This window comes from Mastomys coucha, unplaced genomic scaffold (genome assembly GCF_008632895.1).
Source record: "Mastomys coucha isolate ucsf_1 unplaced genomic scaffold, UCSF_Mcou_1 pScaffold15, whole genome shotgun sequence".
Lineage (NCBI taxonomy): Eukaryota > Metazoa > Chordata > Mammalia > Rodentia > Muridae > Mastomys > Mastomys coucha.
Window position 1 is genome coordinate 74,066,358 of NW_022196897.1, and position 4,006 is coordinate 74,070,363.

The 4,006-nt window shown below is 42.1% G+C and overlaps 1 pseudogene; it reads right to left on the reverse strand.

Annotated features, from left to right (window-relative positions):
* Positions 1 to 1,013: 1,013 nt before the first annotated feature.
* Positions 1,014 to 2,620, reverse strand: LOC116092148 (annotated as a pseudogene).
* Positions 2,621 to 4,006: the final 1,386 nt, after the last annotated feature.

The following is a 4,006-nucleotide window of genomic DNA, read 5'->3' on the forward strand; positions in this document are numbered from 1 at the left end:
TATACCATCTAGAAGTCTATTAACACTTTGATCTGCAGTGCTCCAAATTTAAGAGGTGTCCCAAAATGTAAACCACTGTGGCAACTTCCTGGGCCCTGTAGACTGTGCCTCTGCAAGTCAATTTGCCTTGGAATAAACTAAATTACCAGTGACTAGTAAATTTTTAATATTACTGTCTTGACAGTGGTGGACAAAACCCCATATGAAAACCACATCTTCAAATGCCAGATTCTTAGTGAAAAAATAAAAAAAAAATTTACACAGAAGTCTCCCAGCAGTAAAATGACCAATTTTGTGTAAGGTAGCCCTGGTCTAGAATATTGAAACAGGATCCAAGCCAGGGTCTTCATCATTTGCACACAGTTCCTCGAGTTGGCTTCCAGACAGATGATCTTGCTGTTTTGTAAACTGAAGTGCTCTAGTTGAATAACATGAGAGAAGTTTCCATTTAAAAAAATCTTTGCATGTTTGTGCAGTTTAAAGAAACCTACCCCTCCTTTTATTAATAGAAAAAAATAAAACAAAACGAAACAAAAAATGCTATATTGAGCAGGGACCGGGGTTGGTACTGGTAAACATTGATCCCACTGCATCCATTACAGCAAAAGGAGCTGACATGAAAAGAAGCGACACAGCAGTTCAGAACATCTGTGCTGGTTTGAGCTGGTGACCTTTGTCTACAGGTTTTAAATCTGGGGTGAGGGCAATGGGAACAGAAAAGGAGGAGGATGTAGAAGAGGTATTAAGGGATGAGGAAGCGAAGCAGAGCTTAAAGCTGCACCACAGAGTTCAATCTTAGTTCCCAACTCTGCTGATCATAGTTCATTTCCACATTTATGGATTGAAAAATGAAAATACTCTTGATAAATCAAGATATAGTTCTATGCATACTGACATCACTGATATCATAGTGAAAAAGGTTCAAACTTCCAGTGAAAGACTATGCAAACCTGATAGCTCCCCTCAAGTTTACTGGTACTGCACACCCATTGTCTCAGTGCTTCGCATTCATGTCACTCTGAATGAAGGGCAGCGTGCTGATGCAGAGTGTGGGCACTGATGAATCCGTTTGTCTCATTGGCAGACAAACTGCCAAAGTCAGCCACAGAGACAGCCATTTTGATACTGGTGATGTGATGTGTATGATTTTCAAAGTCTACACCTAGGTTATTTACAGAAACCTCATTCATAAAGGATTCAGGGACAGCTATGCCCATTTTCAGTCTCTTTGCTGGTCTTTCCGATTCTTCACTGCACATGGGGTTTAACTCTGAGTGATAAAATCCAATCTCAAATAAATTAAAACAATCACTTTCACCATTGCAGGGCAGGGTGAGTAACTCTTCGGATATGACAGACACATGATTGACTTGTTCATGAGGCGTGTTTCCCAGTGGAGGAAAGCTATCATCCAGACAGTTCACATCTGTGGGGTTACAGACAGTTGCTACACTGTTGGTCAAAGCTGTCAAGTCAGTGGCAGTGAAGGAGCTGAGAATGTTCAGCGGCTGATCAGGAATGGGCTAGGGCAGTTAGAACTTAAGGCTGAAGAACTGACCATACCACCCAGAGATTCTGTTTCATCTACAAGACGATCCATATAGTCCATAACGCCAGGGTGATGGTTATAGCGTTTCTTTCCAAATTTTGTCTGTTGAGCAAAGTAATCATAGCGTTCCGATTTCTTCCACATGTAGTAGAAGGCTACACACTCAGCAACAGTTCTAGATCTCACCTTATCTTTCTGAATGAGATGAAAATTTTTTCCATAAAGCAATAGTGCATGTTCAAAGCTTCGGCACTCCTCTTCTGTCCATGCTGTCATTTCTTCTTGAGATGCCTTCCCATTACAGCAGTACCTTTCAATTGCTTTCTTTATATTGTGATTACATTTGAGAAGTTCATATAATGCCTGTTCATTATCCCTGGTGTGTGTGCCTGAAGAGACTCTGTCTAGGACCTTCTCATTTCCAGTTCTTAATGAGGTCTCAATAAGGTACTCCTTGACTTTGCTCTCCAGCACCACATCAGGACACCACAGTAGCTGGTCTTCATTTTCATAAGCTTTCTCGTCATCACCACTGTACTTGCCAAAATAAGGGGGAATTTCTGCCTGATACTCTAGACCAATCATTATTTCCCTTCTCAAATCTTCAGGTGAGTTACCACTGTCCGTTTCAACATCCTCAATCTCTGATTCCTTGTCTCCATCACATGTAGTGTTTGATCGTAAAGGCCAGGGGAAGAATTCAGAAGTTTCATGAGAAGTCACAGATGGTGTCAGATCATCTGCAGAAGACTGTGTTTCCTCATCATTGCCCGACAACAGGTCTTTCGCTATTTCTTCTTTGTCTAGTGTCATATCTGGTAGTTCATCTGCAAGTTCACTTGGGGAGCTATTTGCACTGGAATTTGCAACCATTGGAATCATGGATTCATAGCTGTAGAATGCCAGTAAGTCTTCTAGAGGCATATTTCCTTCCTTTTCTAAGTCCTCGATTTCAGAGTTGAAGATTTTCCCGCCATCCATCAATTCCTCTTCCTCTAGAGTTCTTTCATCATCATAGTCATGGACCAACATCTCAGCAGTGGGGTCAAAATCGTGATCCTCAGAAGACAAAGACCCAAAGTTTGCTGTCTCAATAATCCAACAATAGGCAGTTATGAATGGGAAGTCCAAGAATCTAGTAATTGCTCAGTCCCACCACATTAGGTGTTCCAGGTGGTTTTCTGTACAAACTGGAATCCTGAAGTAGTAGGTTCCAACAGATGGCCTGGCAAGTAAGCATAAGCAAGCAAGGAAGAGTGAATCTCCCCTCTTCCAATGTTCTTATGTACGTCTCCAGCAGAAGGTGGGGCTCAGGTGAAAGGTGAGTATCACTCCGCATGGATCTGGGACTTGTTTTGTCCCAGGCTGACCTTGAACTCAGCCTTAGTCTCCCGGGATGAAACGGCTGTTACTATCTTGCCTGGACCTAAGCTTTTCATGGACACTTTACCTCAAGATCTCTATGTCAAGATCCAGACCAGAAGCCTGTTTTGTCCAGCCGCAAGATCTGGATCACTGGTGAGCCCTCCATTTCTGGATTGTAGTTCACTACAGATGTAGTCAAGTTGACAACCAAGAATACCCACTGCAATTTACATGGTAAAGTAAAGGACTTCAAATAGATTTTTTTTAAAAAATGTCTTCTCAGATGAGGTAAAGAAGGAGGAATCTGGTCCACAGACATGAGCATTTCTCCATCAATCAAGGCCATCAAAACGAGATGGACTCATTGAGCTAACATATCCTTGTTAGTGGCTCCAATTCCATCTTCTGCCTCAACAATTTACCTTTAAGTAACATCCTCTTAGAGTTTCTTTTATCATTATTATTTTTTTTATATCCAGACTTCAGTTTCCCCTTCTTCCTCTCCTTCAAGACCCTTTTCCCCCACTTCCCCTCTGCCTACTCCATCCACTGCTCCTAGTCTATTTGTCTTCAGATAAGAGCAAGCTACCCACAGCATGTTAAGTTGCAATAAGGACTGACACCCACCTCATACTAAAGCAGGACAAGGCAACCTATGTGGGCCTGTGTCTCTCTCTCCTGCTGCCTGGATCTCTCTCTGTTGCTGATACCTGGGCTTTCTGCTGATAAGGCCTGTGACTGCATAGTGCATTAGTTAGTTAAAAGAGGCAATGCATAAATGAGATATTTTATTATAGAAAGGAGAAAATAGGTTGGCCATGTATAGAGAGAGAAAAGAGAAAAAGGAGAGAAGAGAAGGAGAGAGAGAGAGAGAAAGGAAAGAAAGTAAGCAAGAAAGCAAGAAGAGCAAGAAAGCAAGAGAAGAGAACAAAGAGCAGGAGAGAGAGGAAGAAGGCAAGAGAAGAGAACAAAGAGCAGGAGAGTGAGGAAGAAGGTAAGAGAAGAGAACAAAGAGCAGGAGAGTGAGGAAGAAGGCAAGAGAAGAGAACAAAGAGCAGGAGAGTGAGGAAGAAGGCAAGAGAAGAGAACAAA